The 23825-nt window shown below is 45.6% G+C and overlaps 1 protein-coding gene across 3 annotated transcripts in view; it reads left to right on the forward strand.

Moving 5' to 3' along the window:
- ANKS1A (ankyrin repeat and sterile alpha motif domain containing 1A) overlaps positions 1–23825 on the forward strand; it is a 188399-nt gene that overhangs the window by 63799 nt on the left and 100775 nt on the right. The gene's annotated exons all lie outside the window — the stretch shown is intronic.

Here is a 23825-nt window from a genome sequence, read left to right on the forward strand (position 1 = left end):
TTCTTTCATTCGGGACCTGTTTCTTTGTCTCCTCATTTTGGCTGCTTCCCTGTGTTTGCTTCTTTGTATTAGGTAGAGTTGCTATGTCTCCTAGGTTTCCTAGGGTGGCCTATTATAGCAGGTGTCCTATAGGGTCTAGTGGCACAGCCTCCCTGTTCACCCCAGTTGGGCCCACAAGGGGTGCCTCTCATGTGGACTGTACCCTCTTCTCTTATAATTGAATCTTGACCATCAATGGGAGGGATTTACTCAGGCTAATAAGCTGCAAGGACTGGCTCTGACCACTGACCTCTGACTACCTTGGAGGATCAGCTGTGCAGGGCCCACCACACAGAGCAAGTGTTACTTCAGCAGGGCTCTGTACCCTCTGAGTCCTCTCCTTGAGTGTGTCACTTGTGGAGGTGGTTGGGTGGTGGTGCTTCACCATGGTCTGAAGCTGTCCACTGGGTGTGCTGGCTCTGGGGCAAGGTCAGCCACTGCCTGTGTTCTACCCAGGGCCACCCGGCATAAGCTACAAAGTGATCTGCAGATGGCTGCTTCTTGTGCTGGGCTTGGAGGTGTCCAGGCAGAGCCAGGCTGTGAACCAAGGCTGACTGCTCCTAGTGCCAGGCCTGGGCCAGTTAGCTAGAGGTATGGGGCTTGCTGTGGCCAGATGTGGCTTTTTTGAGAGAATTTAGGAAAATCTGAAGCAGGAGCCAAGACAGGCCAATCCAATGGTAAAGCCACTGTAAAAAGCTTGGTGGTCCCAGAAGTTGGTTGGGGCAGGGCCTCAGGGAATCACCAGGGTGGGGCAAACAGTGTGAGCCAGGTTGCTGGAGTCCCAGATATGGCGCCTGTCTGCCTGGCCCGTGGGGAAGGGCTCACCAAAGGAACAAGGGCCTCCGCCAGCACGACTGTCTGGGAGAAAGCTGCCTCTCCAGCCCTCACCCCATGCCAAACAACTCAGTTCTTCCCAGTATGTCTCTGGTGGCTTTCAAGCTGCCTCCCCCATGCTGGAGCCTGGAGGGAACAAGTCTGAATAAGTCTGAGCTGTGGACCCTTTAAGAGATACTGCCTGGGGCTCCTGCAGCCTCAGCTTCCCTCAGCCTCCGTTCCTCCTGATTTTTACAGCCAGACATTATGGGATTTCTCTTCTTGGCACTGGAACCCTGAGCTGGGCGTCCTGGTGTGGGACGGGGACCCCTTACTCCTCAGGGAGGACCTTCCCAGCTGAGGTGTCCCTCCTGATTTTTATCCACCACACATGGGCGTGGGACCAGCCCATCTGCACCTCTGCCCCTCCTGCCAGTCTTGGCGTGACTTCTTCTTTAATTTTGTAGTTGTAGGACTTCCATTCAGCTCAATATCAGGTAGTTCTGAATAATGGTATTCTGTAGTTTAGTTGTAATTTTGATGTGGTTGTGGGAAGAGGTGAGTACCGCATTTACCCATGTGGCCATCTTGACCAGAAGTCTAAAAATGTTTTTATTGATTTTTTTTGAGAGAGAGATAGAAACATCAGTGAGAGAGAGAAGCGTCAACATCCATCCGCTGTCTCCTGCATGCCCCCTGTTGGGGATCAAGCCCGCAACCTGGGCTTGTGCCCTGACCAGGAATTAAACCAGCGACCTCTTGATGCACGGGAATGATGCTCAAGCATTGAGCCACACTGGCTGGGCTAATCTCTAAAGTTTTGTCAGTAATTGCTATACTTATGTACGCACAAAGGTATAAGTATGCAGAGCTAACACAGAGAAATCGTTAGACTTTTTAAGGCTCATTATTTCACTTTTAACAAAATGGCTCTAGTCAGCCCTCCATATTCATGAGTTCAGCACATGCAGATTCAACCAACTGTAGATTGAAAATAATTGAAAAAATATTACGTGGTTGCTGACATGTATTATGTAGTTAGGCCTAGGATGTTTGCATCTGTACTAAACTTGTACAGTCTTTTTTCTAGTCATTATTCCCTAAACAATATAATAACTATTTGTGTAGCATTTACATTTATTAGGTATTATAAGTAATCAGAGATGATTTAAGGTATTAGGGAGGATGTGCATAGGTTATATGCAAATACTACCCCATTTTATATAAAGGACTTGAGCATCCATGGATTTTGGTATCTGTGGGGGGTCTTGGAACCAGTCCTCTGTGGACACCAAGGGACAGCCGTATGAAGCAACAGTTATTAGACCTACCAGACTATTGATTGGAGTAGGTGGTGAATAGAATAACATAGACTTAGGGTCAGGCATAACAGTTTGTGTATTTGGGCAAGTGGCTCACCTCTCTTTAGTTCTGTGTTCTGTTCATCTCTCTGAACAGGTTAACGTTATACAACAAGTTCTTACTTTACTATTTAGTATGAAAATTAGAGCTAATACATACTAGGTGTCTAGTGTGATACTTAGTATGTGGTAGACTATTGTAGCTTTGTACTTTTTTTTTTTCTGTTTCACATACAACTTTCTACTTTTTAATTTTTTTATTAATTTATTTTTGTTGCAGATGTTTCTTCTTTTTCCCTCATTGACACCCTCTTCCCAATCTCCACCTCTCACCCCATCCTCAGCATTGTTGTCTGTCCATGGTTACGCATACATGCACATAAGTTCTGTAGTTTATCTCTTCCGTCCCCCCACCCCCTCTTCTGAGGTGTGTCAGTCTGTACCCTACTTCTATATAAAAGACAACACCCATTAGACTAATTAAAGACTTGTAGGGTTCATTCATACTCTAGGCCATCGCCAGGTAATCCGGCTATCCTCTTGTTCTCGGACATACGAGGCTATATTACTTCTCATACAGAGTTTTGGTTGTTGTACATGACTGCCACTTGATTGAACATTTAAAATATGAGAAGCAAAAAGCTGTTTATGGAAAAGCCCTCCTGTTTGGGCACACTAATCCTTTTTTTTTTTTTTAATATGTTTTAATTTATTTTTTAGAGAGCGAGGAAAGGAGAGAGAGAAACATCCACGTGAGAGAGAAACATTAATTGGCTGCCTCCTGCATACCCCCCACTGGGAATTGAGCCTGAAACTCAGACATGTGCTCTGACCGTGAGTGGAACCAGGACCTCTCAGTCCATGGGATGACGCTCAATCCTCTGAGCCACACCACCCGGGCCACACTGTTTTCTTATAACTTTCATGGTCAAGTCTCTTATTTCTCAGTTGGTAGACGCTACATGCTTTTCAGCCAGGTGTTTGCCAAGGTCCTTAGTTGTCCAAAAATGAGTGCTTATTTTTGGATTGACTCCAAGGACAGGGTACTAGGTGCCTTTTGGAAAACTTAAAAAAGGAGTTGGCAAACAGCAGAATTGGGAAGCTAATTAAATGCAGATCCCAGTGGAATTCCCGGGACAGCTCTGGGGTGACTGAACTTAGGCATGTTACAATAGAGACAGAAAGTGAGAGGCCTGGGCTTGGTTCAAGCCAACATGTTTTGTTTTTCTTAATTTTCCAAAGTAATGTGTCTTGTTCAGCTATTTTCACTAACAGAAGTTACAACTAAGTGGCCACAATGCTTACTAAATTATGGAGAAATAACTTTACAAAACGAGTTTAAACAGAAAAGCTTACAACAACAAAATTTGATCTGTTTAACCTGTAAGTATGTATTTTCAGAAATAATTGCCATGTTGCCTTCAAGAACAGAATGTGAATTTTAGAAAGGAAGTCATCTGCTTGGGGACGTCACCTTGGCCGCACAGAACTACAGCGGAGAGGAAGTTGCTAGTAAAATGATTCTGAGAAAGGAGTGGTTACTTGTGTCCTGGCTCTCTCGGTTCCGAGTAAATGATGGCACTGGATAAGAAGTCCTGGCCTTGGACTAGATGCCCGCAGGCCGGTGGTTGGCCCCGGGTGGGAGTCACTTGCTGCACATTCGTCCCCTCATAGTGCTCTGGCTTCCTGGGCAAACCTAAGACTGAACCTCCTTATACCAGGATTAGCAGACTTACCCATTAGGAAGGTGATTCTGGGCCCTCACAGCTCGAGTCACATCTGTCTTCTGGACAAATGTCCAAGGCTGCTGGGGGACAAGGGCAGCTGAGGACAGGTCATAGGAGCCAGTAAAGAGGATTTATCCCGGTGGGTGGTGTCATGCGAAGGACAGTGCTCTGGGCGACGGGAGGCCTGGCTCTGGTCCCGGGTCGGCTGCCCTTCTCTTCACTGTGTCTGACTTGGAGGAGATGGTTTCAGGCTCTGGGGATTGACAGATGAGAAAACAAGGCCCTGCCTTTGAGGAGGCCTGTCTGAGGAAGGAAACAAGTGCGGCCCTGGCCCGTTTGACTCAGAGGTTAGAGTATCAGCTCTCAGACCCGAGGGTCGTGGGTTCGATTCCCTGTCAAGAGCACATGCTTGGATTGCAGGTTCAATCCCTGGCCTTGGTTGGAGTCGTGTGGGAGGCAACCAGTCAGTGTATCTCTCTCACGTCAATGTTTCTCTCTCCTTCCCTCCCCCCCCCTTCCTTTCTTCTTCTCTATCTAAAATTCAGTGGAAAAATATCCTCAGGTGAGCATTAACAAAAAAGAAAGGAACAGGTGTGTTGTAAACAATAAAGAGAACACATATTGCAGATGTCTTAAATAGAGGTCTGTTAAGAGCTGCTGTTAAAGTTCATTCAGCTGGAAAGTGGGGTGACGTTTCCTTGGGGCCTTGAAGCGTGTTTGAGATTTCACAGAGATCCAGATGGGGTGAAGCAGACAGAGCAGCAAGCACGAAGCCGGTGGCGCATCCCCGGCCCAGTGTGTGCTGGCGTGCGGAGGGCAGTGGGGCAGCTCGGCCAGATCCTGGCTGCGTGGCAGGCCGGGAGGTTTTCCCCCTGGGTAAGAGAGCCTGCCAAGGCTTTTTAGGAGATAATCCTCATTGGATACACATTTTAGAAAGTTAATAGTAGCATCATTGTAGAGAGTGTTTTATGTTTTTTCTGAATGGAGGAAGAGAGGATCATTTTGGAGGTTATTTCAGGAGGAAGGCAGTAACCTTGGAAATGGAGAAGGGACCGATTTGTGAACTGTTTTAGGATTAAGTATCTGGGATTCGGACCCCATTTTGACTCATTCACCTCCTCTAACCTCATCCTCACTTTAATAACTCGAGGCTGCATAACTATCATGTACAGTTCCTACATGGCCTTCTGAAGTCCACTCGCCTTTGAAATCACTGACCCATTTGGTCCCCTCCCCAGGCGGTGCTGGGGTACTGCGGTTGGTCGGAGAGCTTGTTCCTAACTCCCGCAAGAAGAGCTCCATTCAGAAGCAAATGAGAAAAATTGATTTTAATCCTCCAGAGGTGGAAAAATCAAAGACCACAGGAGGTTTTTTTTAAAAAGGAGGCCAAACCCAGAATTACATTTTCTTCAGATCTCCTTAAAAGAACTCTAAAGAATCTGATAACCAGGAGCCTGTCTCTCTGGAATAGACCTGGCTCCACTTAAAAAGAAAAAGTGTGTGTGTGTGTGTGTGTTTAAAGAAAACATTGTTCTGACACTTGTTAAAACATTAAGGGAGACTTGATTTAAGACAAAGGCAACAGGAGTATTACAGTGGGGGGAGAGATGGGCTGAACTGTGAATACAGTAAGGACTAGGGATTTACAGCCAAGGAGCAGGGGGAGAGGTCAGCGCATGGAAAACCACTAAGAGGAGACTTCAAGGGTGGAGGGAATCTTGCTAAACTGACCTAACAGGATTTTTTGCTAAAGGCAGGCCAAAGATTTAGACATCAAAGGTGGGGGAAGGGAACTCAATCAGATATTCAGGGTGGGGGGACTGTTGTTAAACTTAATTAATAGTATTCTTGCTAAAACCAGGCTGAGCAGGCCAAAGACAGGATGGGGCCCAATGTCAAGTCCTCACTGTAAGGAGTGCTCAGAGGAGCCTGACTAAAGTTTGTTTAAGGGTAGAGAGAGAGAGTGTGTGAGCGCACGCGCGCCCCAGAACCGGCAGCCTTCGCAGTTTGGTGTGTAGCCCTCCATGTGTTAGCTTAGGCTTAGAGAAACACACCGTGCTCACAGAAGTGAGATCATGCTCTACATACTGTGATGCAGGTGTGTTTTCCACCTCATCTGTCTTGTGCTGTTCCTGTCCGCATGTATGCACTGGCCTCTTTCTTCAGGACGCCCGCTTCGCTCCAGACATCGGTGCCAAGCCCTTATATCTTAGATTCCACTGTGCAGGTTTTTTCACATACATTATGCCATTTATTTCATAAAACCACCTTTTCAGTATAGGGATAGGGCATGTGCCATCTGCATTTTACACAGTGGTTAGGTGATTTGCTAGAGATTTTGTAGCTAACCTGTCAAGTCCAGGATTCCCTCGTATAGGTCAGTTGCATGTATGAAAAAAGGTTAGATCTTTGACATTCAGCTTACATATTAGCACATTCTGAATACTATTTTTGTCTGCAATTCTTGAGACATTTAAGAAATATATGCGATGTTTTCGGACCTAGATAATCTGATAATAAATTTCATTTGAGGTGTTTATTCCTTTTGTATATATTAATTTCTACTTTGAAATTGTTGTCATTTTAATTTCCTCAAAACAAAATAATTATTTTACCTTCAGATTAAATGAATTCATTTAATGTGTATCTTTCTTTATTGTTGATGTTTTCACTAGTTACCTTAAGTAACAAAGTTTGTCAGCTAATTGGATTTCTGGAAATGTTCACGGGAGTTTTTCAGTTAACTACCTCTACTCATTTCTCTCTGGGGCCTGGCTCCTATCTCTCTGTACTCTTTATTGGCTTCTTATGACCCTGGAGAGCAGGTAGAAGAGCAAGACTGAACACATGAGGAGTGGGGACATGTGAAGCAGGGTGGACATGAAAGGATATGAGCTCTGGGGAATTGATCTTGCTCAGGAATGAGAAAGACAGTGCAGAGAGAGCTGTTTTCAAGAAATTGTAGGCCAGGCCGGTGTGGCTCACTGGTTGAGCGTCAACCCCAGGCACCAAGAGGTTGCTGGTTTGATTCCTGGTCAGGGCACATGCCCAGGTTGTGGGCCCAATTCCCAGTTTGGGCCATGCAGAAGGCGGCCAATCAATGTTCTTTCTCATCGATGTTTCTATCTCTCATTCTCTCTCCCTTCTTCTGTCTCTAAAATCAGTAAAGAAAAAATATTTAGAAAAAAGAGATTGCATAGCACAGTAGTTAAGGTTTTTGAGTTAAACCCACTTGTCACCCATTCTAACTCTGTGACCCTGGGTAAGGTACTCACTTCCATACTTGTCAGTTTCCTGGGGTTCCCTTCTCGGGGTCTGCTGCTAGTGTTTAGGGTCCTTGGGTTACCCAAGGCAGAAATCAAGAGGAACTGCCAGAGAAATTTCTGGACAGATTTTAGTAGGCTTACGCTCAAGCCCAGAGGAGAGGAAGGTCCTCCTAACTGACTCTGGGAGACGTTGTTGGGTTGCTTTTATACACTGGGGACAGGGTGGGCTTGTGGAGAAGGGAGGGCTTGTGAAGGGTTCAGAGAGTAGAATTTTCCATGCCAGGGGCAGGCCATTGCCTCCTTCAGTTGGTTGCTTAGCAACTATCTCTGGCACCCGCTCTGTGAGGGCCAACATGAGGATTGCCCTGGGAAGGTCAGTAGTGGTCAAACCTGGATCAGTAGTGCATGCGGAGGAGTGGCTTCAACATCTGCAAGGAGATAAGTGATTAGAAAGGATAGAAAAAGGACTTCGGCATTCTTAGCTGGGGGTGCATGGATGGCTGCATTCTTGTGCTCAGCTTATGTATTTAGTGTTCCTCTGACTGTCTGGCATTCCTTAGGCCTGGGCCTAAATCCCTATGCTGTCTCAGTTCTGTTGAAAAGTAAATAGTGAGTTCTTTAATCCACTTAAAGTATATTTGGTTCATTTAACATTAACTATTATTTCTGGGCCTTTTAGACTAAATCAAAATTTCAAGAAAGGAGTCTCAAAGTCTGGATGGAGTAAAGTGACCATGTAATTCATTGTCCAGGCCAGGATGTTGTTAATAATTATGCTGGCACAACAGATATAAGCCAGGATTTATAGTTTCCCTAAGGTGGATACCCAAACATGACTGATTAAGGCATCTGCCTTCCTGCCCAGCCCAGTTAAACCTCTGGACCTTGACAAACCAGGGAGCAAATCATTCTTAAGAGGTCGTCTTTAGGCAGGCAGGCAAATGATTCTTTTTTTTTTTTTTCTTATCCTCACCCAAGGACATTTTTCCATTTTTTGTACAGATAGAGTGGGAGGGAGAGAGAGGAAGAGACAGAGAGAGAGAAACATCGATGTGAAAGGGACACATTGAGTGGCTGCCACCACATGACCAACCAGGGCCGGGGACAAACTGCAACCGAAGTACATGCCCTTAGCGGGTACCGAACCCGGGTCTCTCCAGACCACAGGCCGATGCTCTAACCGCTGAGCCAAACCAGCCAGGGCAGGCAAATGATTCTTAAAAGCACATCTTCAGATGGACACAAACACATACACATTCACTAAACAACAGAGGAAACATTGCGTTTTCTTTCTAAGTATGTTATCTCAGAGTAGAATGAGTCTGCATATATATATATGTATATATATATTTTTTGTCTGTTAAAGAATTGCTTTATTGCCCTGGCCGTTTTTGCTCAGTGGTTAGAGCGTCAGCCTGCGGTCCAGAGAGACCTGGGTTCGGTTTCCGCTAAGAGCACACACCTCAGTTGCCTTTTGCCCCCAGTCCTGGTTGGATCGTGCGGAAGGCGGCCACTCGATGTGTCCCTTTCATGTCGATGTTTCTCTCTCTCTTCCTCCCACTCTATCTGAACAAAAAATGGAGACATGTCCTCGGGTAAGGATAAAAAAAATGTTTTGCTTTATTAGTACAAACTATAAAGCACTAAGAAACTTTAATCTCTAAGTCATAGCAAACAGATGGCAATTCATCATCCAGAGTCGACGAAATGCTTGCGGGAGACTGCAGTGGACCGGACCCACGGTGGCGAGGGCATGCTCGGAGGTGAAGGGCAGCCAAGGTGCGGCAGCTTTTCAAGTCTCCTGTCCTCCTTCAGGGTCAGGAGAGGCACTCCGTTCACGGGAGCTGTGCGAGCTGGTGTTCTTCAGGCAGCTCAAAACTCAAAATCCAGAGGATAGAAGGGAAAGAGTTCTTCTGTTTCTGGGTAGGTGCCATCTGCATCAGGAACAGAGCTTTTTGCTTTGACAGTCTTCTCTGTCACCTTTTTAGCAGGGAAGGTTGTCTGTTTCTGTTTGAGAGGTCCATCAGTCTTTCCTGACTTCTGTAGCTCTGTTGACAGTTTCCAAAGCCTCTCTGGGAGCCTTACGTAAGGCCGGAGGAGCATCAAACATTTCCCCAACATGTGGTGTTGAAACCTGAGCTCTCCCATCTAAAGCTTTGACTGAAGGCCGCATCCCAGCTTCAGCTGGACCTCAGGAGTGGCCCGGTGCCTGGTTCTCTGTTTTCTTTATCCACAAAGATCACAGTAGCCATTCTGGATTAAGTTAGTTTAGGATCAACAGCCCAAATCACCCATGACTCAGCCTAGTCTGCACATATATTTAATAAAATGTGTGCAGTGTTTGTTGCTCAAGAAATAACTTGACAGAGGATATTTGAGTTCTTACACAGTTTTTAAAATCTGAAACCATAATTTACTATATGCCCTTCTAGCTGAAGGTCTCTCTTACCCCTGGAGCTCACAGCGTGTGCCAGCTGCGTGTGCCTTGGCAGTGAGGGTGCAGTGGTACACGCGTTTAGATCTGCTTCTAGGTTGCATGTGGTCTAGTGGGGAAAAAATCGAATAATGACAGATACAGAGCTCTAGCTGAGATGGTTGTAATGATGGCAAAGTACAAGGTGTGGCAACTCATGAAGAGCCTGCCTGGCCAGGTGGAGTGGGGTTTGCGGAGGAGGCAGGAGGGAGCATGGTACCATGTAGGAGGAATGCAGAAAACTGAGAAGCATTTGCTTTTTTTTTTTAATCTTTACCTGAAGATATTTTTCCATTTATCTTCAGATAGAGTAGGAGGGAGAGAAAGGGGGAAAGAGAGAAACATCGACACGAGAGGGGGACACATTGACTGGATGCCTCCCACACAACCCCGACCAGGGCCAGGGATGAACTGCAACTGAGATATGAGCCCTTGACCAGAATCGAGCCCTTGGCACATTGGTCTGTGGGCCAGTGCTCTAACCGCTGAGCCAACCCGTCCAGGGCAGAAGCATCTGCTTTTACAAGATCACCTTGGCCTGGCTGGTGTGGCTTAGTGGTTGAGCGTCAACCCATGTACCAAGAGGGCACCGGTTCCATTCCCAGTCATGGCACAGGGCACGTGCCCAGGTTGTGGGCCACATCCCCAGTGGGGGACATGAAGGAGGCGGCCATTCAATGTTCTCTCCCCTCACTGTTTCTCTCTCTCTCTAAAATCAATAAAGAAAATAAGAGATCACCTTAGCTGTAGTGTGATCACACTCTTCCCCTGTTTGAAAAAAACCCTTTCTTCCCTTTTCTTGCTAATGGGACACCACTCGTCCAGGCCTTTCTCGGTGCTCCCTGAGCATCTGCACATCTCTGCTGTGGCACGTATTCCGTCGTGTCACAGAATTGTTCCTGCTCTGAGGTTCTTTAGGGCAGGGACTTCGTCTTATTCATTGTAAGGTACCTAGAACAGGACAGTGGCTTTCCCCCTTCTTCTCTGTCCCCAGATATCTGAGTACTTACAGGGTGTGGTGTGCTTGCCGATTGGGGAGGTGGCACAGAGCAGGCCCTGCCCTGCCCCTGCGGAGACGCAGTGTGGCAGCTGCTTTGCTCAGTGAGCGAGTGCACTGAACACTCACTGTGCAGAACCAGAGCTCTGCACCCGGACACCATTTCTTTGCAGCCAGCGGATCCACGCCTTTTTCAGTTCTGGAACAGAAACTGAATGCTTAAGTGTTAAGAAGCCACACGAAGGGGGACTGAGACAAATAAAAGATGTGGACCCCACAGTGGTCATGTAAACCAGGCGAGAAATGGGGCTTGTACACATCTGGTTTATCTGAATCCTCATGAATGCACCGTGGTGGCCACAGCCACTCCTGACGCGGTCTCACGTCGTGGTGTACTGCTCAGGTTGTCATGCCCATGTCCTCGAAGTGACACTTTCACTCAGCACTCCCTCTGGCCACTGTTCACAGTCCCCTTCCTGTTGGAGGCACCGGTGGGGAGGCAGTGCTAGGTTTGCCCAGGATAGCAGTGGCTGAAAATGCAGTTCTTACAGCCAGTGCACAGGGTTCCACAGTCCCTGCTCTCAAGGAACTTGCTGGCGTGTGCGTGGGCGTGTGTGTGTGTGATCATGTCTCCACGCAAAGTACTGACTAGAAACAGAAGGGCCTGGAATGGAATGCTGTAGAGAGCAACATTTATAACCAATACGTCTATTCTGAAGACGTTGTCCTGGGCAGGAGAGAAGGAGAACGCCTTGTTAGCGGTAGGGCAGGAGGCCAGCCTTCCAAAGTTACTGTGAGCTGTGTCTCCTGTGATGTTAAAATGGAGCATTGCCTTTCCACTGTGTTTCCCATGAGCAAACAAACCTTCAAAGTCACTGCCTTTCATCATATGTTTGAAACACCAAAAGACATGCCCACGAAAGCCAAGGTTACCAGGCTTACACATGCATGGTTGACGAGGGCCCTGGAGGGTCAGGTCCTGTACCATTCTTACCAGGAGGCCATTTGTGCACACCCGGGGTTATTTTGGGAAAGCAGCCGTTTCCAGCTCTTAGCTTTCTTCAGGTGTTTCCTCCGCATTTCTGGATGTTATCCGCCTGCTGCTATTTCTTGATTTTTATATTTTAGACATCTCCTATCAGTCTTAGATGGAACAGGAGGGTTTCACCTTCCTGCACTCTCTTGGTCCACTACCTCTCCCTTCATCCTTCAGGTATATAATTTTTCATTAGACCAGTATTGAATATTTATGTTTATATTGTTAATGCTGTTAGTACGATTCACCTGCCGAACCATTTAGTATACTGCAGTCCTATTCTTTAATGTCGTACAGCCCATTAACTGCTTCTCTTGTTGGTTTTCTGAGTTTCCTATGTCCGGCTCACTCTTGATTCCCAAACTATAACCATACTTTAAAAAAATATTTTATATATTTTTTTCTTTACTGATTTTAGAGAGAGAGAGAGGGACACAGAAACATTGATGTGAGACAGAAACATCAATCAGTTACCTCCTGTACATCCCCCAATTGGGGACCAAACCTGCCACCTGGGTATGTGCCCTGACTGGGAATCGAACCCATGGCACTTTGGTGCAGGGTACAACATCCAGCCAACTGAGCCACACTGGCCAGGGCAACCATAATTTTTAAATCTCTGAATATCTTTTCTGTGTCCCAGGTGGACACAGAGTTGATCTTTCGAGCTGCGCTTTCTGCAGAAGACACCCCACAACCCACCTGGCCCCGCGTCCTCCAGCCGTGGTCGGATGGGTGGTCAGGTGGCCTGTTGATGAGCCTCGCCATGTGGCAGATTCCCTGTGCCCTCTTTTGCCCTGTTTCCTGGATGCCTGTTTTCCTCCTTCTTGGTTTGCTCATTTATTTGATGGAGTGTTTCCTCCAGGCGCTTCCTGATAAAAGGAGTGTGTGGAAAGTAAAATTTGAGACCCTACATGTCTAAAAATATCTTTATTCTCTTTTCACACTCGACTGATCATTTGTCTGCTGTAGAATCCTAGGTTGGAAATTATGTTGCCTCGGTTCTGAAAGCCCCGCTCGCTTGCTGTCTTTGTGTGCGGGGATGTTCCCTGCAGGCTGTTCTCTTATCTCCTGGCTCGGAATTGCGCCTGCAGGTGGGTCTTTTAAAAACTACTGGGCATAGGATGGATTCTCATCTAGAAGTTCATGTCCCTCGCTTCTGGGAAAATGTCTGAAGTATTTTCTTTGATAATTTCCTGCCTTTAACTCCTGGTCCTCTGATTTTATTTTATTTTTTATTTATTTTTTATCCTCACTCGAGGACACTTTCCCATTTTTTGTTCAGGTAGAGTGGGAGGGAGAGAGAGGAACAGAGAAAGAGAGAGAAACATCGATGTGAAAGGAACACATCGAGTGGCTGCCACCCGCACGACCGACCAGGGCCGGGGACAAACTGCAACCGAGGTACGCGCCCTTAGCGGGAACCGAACCCGGGTCTCTCAGGACCGCAGGTCGGCGCTCTAACCGCTGAGCAAAACCGGCCAGGGCTGGTCCTCTGATTTTAAAAGTCTTTTCTCTCGTTTTTCTCACCTCTTTGGTTTCCCTTTCTGAGAGATTTACTCAACACCATCTTCTAGCTCGTTATATATTTTTTCTATCATGTTTTAATTTTCAAGAACTTGACACTGATCATTTGAGTGTTTTCTAATCTGGCTCTTGTGTGATAGTAGGTTTTTATTGCTGAGGTTTATTTGATTCCTTGTTTCTGCTCCTTTGGGTCCCTTTATTCTGTTTGCTCTGTGCTCTCTTTTCATGTTGACCACTTCCTTCAAATGTATGGTGGTCCTTGGTTGTCATTTTCATTTAAGAGTGAGACACTAAAAAGCCTGTTGGGTAGTCTGTGCAGAGGTGGGAGGAACTTGTCACAGATGGGATTTACATACTAGAAGGTGATTAGGTAGGAACCTGCCTGCTTTGTTGGGGAATCGTGCAAAGTCAGCATCTATTGAACTTTTCTGCAGTGACATTTGGTTCCTCCAAATTAATCTTCCAACCGACTAGGGGTGGGGTGGGGCTGCCAGCATTCTGGGAACCAGGTGGATACGCAGGGCTGGGATCTTGTCCTTCAGGATGCTGACTTCCTTTTAGGGCCTTTGATTTTAGTGCAGTGGGTCCCTGCATTCTGCTGTTCTGTGTACCCAAGCCTAGAGCCCATCTGGCTCAGTTTCTTCACAGAATAAATCCACCTGCTCCTGCCTGGGTACAGGAGTAATAATCTGCCCTAGATGTGACCAGAGACCCGGGTTGTGTAGCACCTCCTTATACAGACTTGGTATCAGGTCCTTGTTTTCAGCCTCTCCTCATCCCTGGTGTCCTCTGTCACCTGGTCCCTCTATTCCTGGGCCTTCCCAAAGGTCCTGTGTGGATTGGCATTCGGTTCTCCGGCCACAGGGAGTCACTCCCAGCTCTACTACCTTGACTGTTCTTCATCTTCCAAAAAATGTTGACTCTCATTTTAATGAGGTTAGAAGTGGGCAGAAATAAAAATACACGTTTAATGTTTCCCAGCTAGCTGGATGGAATTCCTTTGGGGGTCTCATGGTGATTGTTCCGTGTGTGTAAGTTTTCCTCAAAGGGTCACAAGCTTCTTTGACAGCGGCAGTGGTTCCGTAGGCTCCGTGTGTCTCTCCTTTCACCCTCAACAGTAAAGTATATGGAAAGATTTTTAGTAAGGATGCGTCAAATTCATGTCAGTGAGATGAAGTCTTTTTAAAATTAGACTAACTTTGGACAATGAATGTTTCATTGTGTTGGAAAACTGCCCGCCCCTCCCGGGGATAACCCTGCCTTTTGCAAGGATAACCAAAAGAGGAAACCAGTGAAGGCCTTGGGCAGAAAAAGGCTGAGGAGACAAACTTCTTTCAGACCTCCCACAGGGAAGTGATCAGGACCGGATGGGAGCCCCAGAGCCCCTCCCCCTCACGCTCACTGCCATGGCTCCCTTTCCACAGGGCCCGAGCTGGAGAAGGCCCTTTCCACCGGTGCTCAGAGAGCCTTTAACCCGAGCCAGTTCAGGAGGGTTCTCCTAGAGCTGCAAGTTGTTTTTTCCCAGCAGTCAAGGCCAAGAGCCTGGAGAACCTGGAAGGAACACGTGCTAGAAGTCAAATGAGGGATTTTGTTTCAGTTCCGCGTTCATTAGCTGTATGATAATCAACAGGTCATTTGAATTTAAGTTGTTTTACCTTTAAGATGGAAATGACAGTATGTAATTTCCTACTCCATAATATGGTGGTTTGGGGCAAATAATGGGTTACACGCATGCATGGAAACATTTGAACATTGTCATTTTAGTTATTTTTTTCTTTATTGATTTTTAGACAGAGGGGAAGGGAGAGGGAGAGGTAGAAACATCGATGAGAGAGAATGATTGGCTGCCTCCTGCATGCCCCCCACTGGGGATGGGGCCCACACCCTGGGCACGAACCAGGAATCAAACCAGGAATCGAACCGGCGACCTCTTGGTGCATGGGTCAGTACTCAACCACTGAGCCACACTGGCCAGGCAAACATTGTCATTTTAAACTACCCATATTACCATGGTGTTCCAAACCCTCATATCCACCTACTGACTGGGAGTCCAAATTCATTTTAGCCTCAAAACTCCCTCTGCCACCTCCCCCTCCTCCCCCACCTCACACTGCCACAAGACAGCAGCCCTGGCTTTCCTCCTGAGTTTGCTCTTATTACCCTGAATCGCTTGGCTCACACCCACCCTGTGACCCCCACCCTCACTTGCTCGGTAGGTCCTGTCTTTCCTGTTGAATCTCCTATTTTCCTGTCCTTACCTCTGCCTTCCTTCAGACCCTCACTTCTTGCCTGAATTGCTAACTTCTAACTGGGCTCCCTGGATCTGGTCATATGCTGCTTCTAGTTCATCATCTATGCAACTGTTTAGCATATGATTTTTTTCAGATTCTGCAGTTTGTTGGGAAATTGCAACAGTGTGGTAAATAACAAAATGACCATCTAGGTTCCCACTGCCCAGCTGTCAACAGAATAGCTTTTCTAAAATATACGTCTGACCAGTTCCTGCTGATCCAGGGCCTTGCTGATCTGGTCTGCCTGCATCCCCATCCTTGCTTTTGCCCTTCTGTCACATGCGTGTTCCAGCCGCTCGCCCCAGTTTGCTGGGACTGCTTAGGGGACCTTGGGTATCCCCTCTTTGTTTCTTCTGCCTGGCTGATACCTTCGAAGTTTTAAAGCTCAGCCGAAGTGTCTCTTCATTCAGTAAAGCCTCCTTTATTCCCATTTTTTCCACAAACTACTCTTTGTATACTTCTTCACACAGTGTCACACAGTGTCACACAGTGTCACACAGTGTATAGTATTGTCATAGATTTGCTTATCTCACTTCCCCGCTCTCCTCAAGCGTGGAGACTATGTAGCGCCCTGGCACATGGAAGCTAGTACATGAACATTGATTGAACTGAACTGAGTTGGGCACTGTGCCTGCGCATTGAGGTGTCGTTGCACATCTGTGTAACGTATGCAGTTAGGTGGCTGGTCTACCACATGAAGAAGCTTATTGCCCGCCAGGAGCTGATCCCGAAATCTGATGGCACAGAGCAGTCACCGTGAAAGTGGGCTGGGCCCTTTGCTTCCAACTTATGGTTCTTCTGTCTCTGTTTTATGTACAAATACAGTATTCTTGTGTCTCTGATCAAGAGAATGTTGCCATTTTTAGTGGATACAGTGTAGCAGATTTGTTATACTGCACAGAGACCATGTCACTGGGGTTGCAGCTTGGTGACAATTGAATGTTGAAGTAGCAAACTGGTGGCCCTGTGCCAATTCCTTGCATAGTGCAATGCTCTTAGAAGCATGAGGGATTCCCTAAAGGGCTTGAGTTATGTCGCACAGACGAGCGGCATAAAGAATTCGCCGTGATTCAAGGTGTGGAAAAGCTGGGGAGGGTGAAATCAGTATCGGCCAGTGCCGCCAGGAAAGGTGTGGGTCAGGACATTCCAGCTGGGCCGCTTTCTCTGCTGGACAGAAACAGTGTCTCCGTGTATTTCCTGTTGTTGTTCTTTGACTTCACAGAGTCTATAAGCAAGTTTACCCCAAGTTTTTGCCTGAATTTTCCTAGGTCTGAAGAGTGCTATGTAAATTTAAATATGGGTGTTGATAGACCTTTTATTTATTTATTTTTTTCTTGAACTTTTGTTTTTATTTATTTTTTTAAAATCATTTTTTTTCTTCAGTTACAGTAGACGTACAAGTTTCAGGTGTATAACCCAGTGATCAGACATTATTTAACTTACTAAGTGATCATCCCGATAAATCTCACACCTATCTTACACCACACATAATTCTTAGAATATTATTGACTATATTCCCTGTGCTCTACTTTACATCCCCATGACTATTCTGTAACTAACCAATTTGTACCTCTAAATCCCTTCACCCTTTTTACCCACCCCCCACCATCTGACCTCCCATCTGGCAACCGTCAAAATGTTCTCTGATTCTGAGCCCGTTTCTGTTCTGCTTGTTTATTTTGTTTTTTAGATTCAGTTGTTGACAGATATGTATTTATTGTTTATCTTTCTTGTTTGTTTTTTTCTTAAAGAAGACCCTTTAACATTTCATGTAATACTGGTTTGGTGGTGATGAACTCCTTTAGCTTTTTCTTGTCTGAGAAGCTCTTTATCTGACCTTTGATTCTAAATGATAGCTTTGCTGAGTAGAGTAATCTTGGTTGTAAATCTTTGTTTTTCATCACTTTGAATAATTTTTGCCACTCCTTTCTTGCCAGCAAAGTTTCTGTTGAGAAATTACCTGACAGTTCTATGGGTGCCCACCTTGTGGGTAACTAACTGCTTATCTCTTGCTGCTTTTAAGATTCTCTCTTTGTCTTTAACCTTTGGCATTTTAATTACGATGTGTCTTGGTGTGGGCCTCTTGGAGTTCATCTTGTTTGGGACTCTGTGCTTCCTGGACTTGTATGTCTGTTTCATTCACCAGATAAGGGAAGTTTTCTGTCATTATTTTTTCAAATAGATTTTCAAGTTCTTGCTCTCTCTCTTCTCTTTCTGGCACCCCCATGATGGGAATGTTGGTATGCTTGAAGTTGTCCCAGAAGCTCCTTATAGTATCTTAATTTTTTTGGATTCTTTTTTTCTTTTTCCTCTTCTGATTGGGTTTTTGCTTCCTTATATTTCAAATCGCTGATTTGATTCTCAGCCTCATCTACTCTGTTGTTGATTCTGTGTAAATTCTTCTTCTTCTTTTTTTTTAATCCTCACTCGAGGACATTTTTTGTTCAGATAGAGTGGGAGGGAGAGCGAGAAACATGGACGTGAAAGGGACACATTGAGAGGTTGCCACCCGCACGACCCAACCAGGGCTGGGTACAAACTGCAACCAAAGTACATGTCCTTAGCGGGAACCGAACCCGGGTCTCTCTGGACCACAGGTCGAAGCTCTAACTGCTGAGTCAAACCATCCAGGGCTGTGTAAATTATTCTTAATTTCAGTTAGCATATTGATGGACCTTTTAAATCAGGTCGAAGGAATCCTGATTCCCTTTTTGTTTTGTTTTTTTTAAAGTTTTGGTCTTTGAGAATTTAGCCTATCAGGGTTTAAGACCTCTTTTTAAAAAATATATTTTTATTGATTCTAGAGAGGGAGAGAGGGAGGCAGAGAGAGAGAGAGAAAGAGAAAAACATTGATGAGAGAGAAACATCGACTGGCTGCCTCCTGCATGTCCCCCACTGGGGATCGAGTCCACATCCCGGGCATGTGCCCTGACCTGGAATTGAACCAGTGACCTTTTGGGGCACAGGATGATGCCCAACCAACTGAGCCTCAACAGCCATGGCCTGGTTCCCTTTTAGAGATCTAATGTCTGATTGTCATAGTTGGGACTTCAGAGTCTTGCCTCTTCCTCTTGTTTCGAAAGTGCCCCCCCTTTCCTTCAGTGTGGACGTTGTATCTTTTCCCATAACCTGGCACATAGTGCATGCCCGGTAGCTGCTCACTGACCTGAACTCACCTGGACATCCTTTGTGAGCCTAATCTGTGCAGGCAGAGCTCCCTGCTTCTCCTTGCCTTCCAGCCCATGCCAAGCATGCTCCTTCTCAGCATTTTGTATATGATGCTGTCTACGCCTGTACCCCTCAGACACCCATACTTACTCTGTTCTCTTCTCAAAGGCCACCTTAAAGAGGACTCTCCTGAGTACCTTCTTTAAAGTGTCACCCCTTACTTTGCTCTGTCTGCTTCTTTTGTTTCTTTATGGCATTTATCAGTATCTGGCTTCATAGTATCTGTTTGTGTGTTTACTTCTCCCCCTAGAGAAAGCGGTTCCCGCTTCATGAGGGCAGGGACTTGGTCTTTTCCCTTCTGCTCTCCAGCTGCTAGGACAGTGCCTGAGCATAGAGGGCGCCCTTCACATATCTGAGAACACTTGCTCAAGCAGTGAGCTGGAGGACCTCATGCAGCCTGTCTCACCACGTAGAGTGGGCTGTGTCTGCATGGTGTTCTTACTCACCAGAACCTCCAGATCCAGCATGCTGTCTGCTATGTAGCAACGTAGAGTCAGTTTTTAAATGAATGGAGAGAGGTGTTTGAGGTAGATTCAGAAGCTGCAGCTTCTCACCACTCATCTTCCTTGCCTTCCAGTGTCTCTAGATGCCATCTCAAAACAGGTGCTTCCGAGGCACAGACGCGAGGCTTCGACGTCAGGCCCATGCGTTTGGGTGCTGTGACACATTGTAGGCCTCAGCCCTGATGCTACTAAACAGGTTGTAGCCGCTTCCGTTCTCTTTTCCATGAGCCCTTTAAGTCTTGGGGAGCCTGACACAGTGGTTTGAAGGGCCAGTAACTTGTCCCAGTTCACAAAACGGACAGTGGCAGAGGCCAGCTTTGAAGTGCAGTCGACTCACTGCAGAGCCTCGGCTCCTAACCCAGTTCTACGGTTTCTTCACGCAGGGTTGCTGGACGCACTGCTCCGAGTCCCATCGTGGTTGGTCCGCAGTCAGGCAGCTGCTGCATTTCTCCGCACTCTGGGCTAGACTGTTCAGGAATCTCCTGGACCATGTTTTGTTCATGTGGTTTTTTTGTTTTGTTATTTTCTGGTTCTCTTGGGACATTGTATTCACTTTGTTTGTTGGTAAGCAGCCCTTCGGTGCGCACTGTTCCCGAGCAGCCTGATAGGCTAGCTGTGACTGGGAGGAAGACCCAGGTCGCAAATAGCTCTCTTCCTGGGCTGCCAGCACGGAAGCAGCTTGGGTGGGGGGGATGTTACATCCTGTCTGAAGCTAAAATTCCAAGCAGAGAGGTTACAGTTCTCCATTTCATTTAGATGTTATTTAATAATTCCCAGTCCTCAGGATTCTAGATGGGTGTTTTGAGGAAATGCCAGTTAGAGAAAAAGTGGGGTGAGGCCTTAGTAGCTGGAGATGTTGCAGCTTTATGCAGGAAAGTTCTTATCTTTCTTCCTTGTCTTTTCTTGGCCAGACACCAAGAGCCCCATAGATGGGAGATTTGGATCTGCCCCTGACTTGGCTTGTGATTTGGGGCAAACAATTTGGTTTGGGATATTAGTGTTACCTCTTTTATGATAGAATGATAATCTTTTGTCTTGTCGCGCAACTTGAAAATAAGTATGAAAACTATACCTCCTAGATTTTTCATATCCATTTCACTTTGCACCATTCACTCATTGTCAGGAACGGTGTGTGTGACTTTGGGTTTAGTACATGACATCATTATACAGGTGTGACAGAGAGCATCGTTCAGAGTGCATCTTTATCATTGTTTGGAAGGTGCTCTAGGAATCGAACTTAGTGGAGGGCGGGGACACCAGGACGTACCTCATGGTCCTGATGTTGTCACCAGCATCCTTAATTAACAGTGAACAAATAACCCAGCTATCAAAACACACATCTTTTCTTTTCACTGAAAATTTTTCTTAAGATTTTAGGCCTAATACCTACAAGCTCATTAAAGTGGCCCTTGTCTCACATATGCAGCCATTTATTATTAGCATTCCATTTTTTGTCTTATTTTCTCTATGTATAGGTTCTTTCTCCTCTTTTTTTTTAAAAAGTTGTTATTATAAACATACTACATGAGCCCTGGCCAGTTTGGCTCAGCATTTAGAGCATTGGCCTGTGGACCAAAGGGTCAGAGGTTTGATTCCCAGTCAAGGACACAGACCTGGATTGCAGGTTCGATCCTCGGCTCCGATTAGCGTCATGCAGGAAGCAACCAGCTGATGTTTCTCTGTCTCTCTCCTCCCCTCCTGATTACATTTTCATTGTAAATATTTTGAACTGGGTAGAATGCAGATCAGATCAGGGTGAATGTTCCTCTTCACCGTTCTGCAGCCAACTCACGTTTCCCCAGGGGGGCAGCACTGGTGGGCACCCTTCCCGTTGCCTTCCGGTGGTGTGTACAGGTATATGGCATGCGTGTTTTATATATTATACAATGACTTATTTTTTTCATTTCCCCATAATAAACTATGTTTTGAGAAATCTTTCCATGTCAGGATGTATAGGTTCAATTCATTTTCTTTCCTTTGTTGTCATTGTTCGTGGTGGTTATATAATAATTCACTTTGTGGGTGTGCCTGATATCTAACTGCTCACCTGTAGATGGACAATAAGTTTTAGTTTTTACTCTTCAGTCAAGCCGTCCTGAGCGAGTGTGGGGCCTCATACACATGTGCGCGTTTCCGTTGGACACTTGCCTGGAAGTGGAGATGCTGGCTCAGAGTGAATGCCTATTTTTGGTTTTAGTGGATGCTGCCAAATTGTCTTTCCACAGGAATTCACCAATTTAAACTCATACCAGTGGTATTCAAAAGTGGTTGTTTCCCTGGTCTTTATAAACACTTTACAGTGTCATCATTTTCATTTCTGTCAGTCTGATAGGTGAAAAACGGTACATGATTATTTTAATTCTTCTGGGTTGTGTCTCCGTAGATCCGACCTCGTCTAATTTCGGCCTTGTAGGAATTCCTCAGTATTGTCAGTTACTTGATAGCACCTTTTCTTATTTTCTTGGGCTGAATCTATCTATCCATTTGTCTATCTGTCTGTCATGTAGCATGATATTATTTCTGTCACTTTATAGAACTTTTTTTTTAATCCTCTCCCAAGGATATTTTTTCATTTATCTTCCAATAGAGTATGAGGAGGAGAGAGAGAGAGAGAAACATCAGTGTAAGAGAGACACATCATTTGGTTGCCTCTTGCATGGCCCCAACCAGGGCCGGGACCAAACCACAACCGAGGCACATGCCCTTGACTGGAACCGAACCCGTGACTCTTTGGTCTGTGGGCCGGCGCTCTAACCGCCAAGCCAAACCAGCCAGGGCTTCACTTTAGGGAACTTTTCCAGGAGGTTGAGTAAACTTGTGCACTCATTTCACTATCCTAAGAAATTTTCCTCATCTAGTCTTTCTCTACAGTATTTATAATTGTTTCTTTTTTCTCCTTAACATTATATTGTAATCTCTATTCTGTCTTACTACATAGCAACAGAACTAGTATATGAAATTCTTTGTGTTTGTACCTTAGTTATCAAATCATTTCTCTATTGATAGACTTTTGGGCTATTTTCAAAGTTTTATTGTTATACATAATGCTGCTTCCAACATACGAGCATAAAGGATCTGGGCCCAGATGGTTTTACTGGCGATTGTTTATAGCTTTAGTGCTCTGTGTCATTGATTCCTGAATACAGAAATGGGCAGATACCTATCCAGCTAATTGTGACCGAAACCTAACACTAATACCATCCAATAGCAATAGCACAAAAAGCAAAAACCTTAGAGCAGCCTCACCAATGAATGCAGATTTAAAAATCGTAAATAAATACTCTCAAGTAGAATTCACTGACATGGGTATAATAGAGAATGACCAAAAAAGGTTTTTTGTTTATTCCAGAAATGAAAGAATCTTAGGAAACCTATTGATAACAACATATTAGTTGGTTAAATGTGAAAAACCGTTTTTCTTCGTAGATGCAGAAAATGCACTTAAACAACCATTTTTAACAATTTTACTTAATTTTAATTTTTTTAATGTCCTTATTGATTTTAAAGAGAGAGGAGGGTGAGAGAGAGAGAGAGAGAGAGAGAGAGAGAGAGAGAGAAACATCAGTGTGAGAGGGAAACTGCAATTGGTTGCTCCTACAGGCAGCCCCCACCAGGGATCAAACCCAAAACTGGGTGTGTGCCCTGACTGGAAATCGAACTGGCAACCTTTTGGTGTATAGGATGATAAATGCTTAACCAGTTGAGCCACACTGGCCAGGGCAATGACACTTTATTTATTTATTTATTTTATCCTCACCTGAGGACATTTTTCCATTTTTAGTTCAGATAGAGTGGGAGGGAGAGAGAGGAAGAGAGAGAGAAACATCGATGTGAAAGGGACACATCGAGTGGCTGCCACCCACACAACCAACCAGGGCCGGGGACAGACTGCAACCAAGTACACACCCTTAGCGGGAACTGAACCCGGGTCTCTCTGGTCCGCAGGCCGCCGCTCCAACCACTGAGCCAAACCGGCCAGGGCGCATTGACACTTATTTTACATGTTATAGAGTATCTATCTCAGACCAACTGCCCATAACATTACAGGCATTCCTATTAAAAGCAAGGCCAAAACAAGGCTGCCTTCTACTACTTATTGTATTTTAGAAGCTCTGGCCAATGCTGTAAGTGTGAAACAAGTCAGAATTAAGGCTTTGGGGATGAAATAAGATGACATTTCAACCTTCCTAGTATAGTATTTTTTTTTTTCTTTTTTTCTTTTATTGGGAGGGAGAGAGAGGAAGAGAGAGAGAGGGAAACATCGATGTGAAAGGGACACATCGAGTGGCTGCCACCTGCACGACCAACCAGGGCCGGGGACAAACTGCAACCGAGGTACATGCCCTTAGCGGGAACCGAACCCGGGTCTCTCCGGACCGCAGGCCGACGCTCTAACCGCTGAGCCAAACCGGCCAGGGCCCTAGTATAGTATTTTTGATTGAAATAAAGCACTGGAATCGTAGGTTCTGTTGTTGCTTTTTTATTATCGTAAGACATTCACAGAGGAAAGAACTGTCGCTTGCATCTTAACACCTATATCCTTGTGCTTTTATGAATGTGGGTT

The sequence above is a fragment of the Molossus molossus genome, unplaced genomic scaffold, assembly GCF_014108415.1.
Source record: "Molossus molossus isolate mMolMol1 unplaced genomic scaffold, mMolMol1.p scaffold_m16_p_8, whole genome shotgun sequence".
Taxonomy (NCBI): domain Eukaryota; kingdom Metazoa; phylum Chordata; class Mammalia; order Chiroptera; family Molossidae; genus Molossus; species Molossus molossus.